A 344-nucleotide genomic window follows, 5' to 3' on the forward strand; every position below is an offset into this window, starting at 1 on the left:
CGGGTCCCCCCTCCCTTTTCCGGAGGGGTCCCGCTTAACTCCCAAGCACCCAAGCCCGGGGAGTGGGGGCCGCGCTGACTCTGGGGCGCTCCCGGAGGAGACCGGCCCCCCTCCCGCCCCTGCTCCGGTTTGCAGCCTCTCAGCGCGGGTTCTAAGGGGTTCCGCGCTCAGTCCTAAGGGAAGACGCGGATGTGGGTGGGCCCCCGGGGTGTCCCAGCTCCGCCCCCCCGGCTCCCTCCCACCTGTGGCTTCTCCCCGGACCGCAGGGGCCAGGCGTTCGGGTGGGGGGAGGGAGGCGCCGCGGGTCTGGGGCCGAGAGCGCAGCGAGTGACTCCCCGGTGTCC

Source organism: Mandrillus leucophaeus, unplaced genomic scaffold, assembly GCF_000951045.1.
Source record: "Mandrillus leucophaeus isolate KB7577 unplaced genomic scaffold, Mleu.le_1.0 Scaffold423, whole genome shotgun sequence".
Classification (NCBI taxonomy): Eukaryota; Metazoa; Chordata; class Mammalia; order Primates; family Cercopithecidae; genus Mandrillus; species Mandrillus leucophaeus.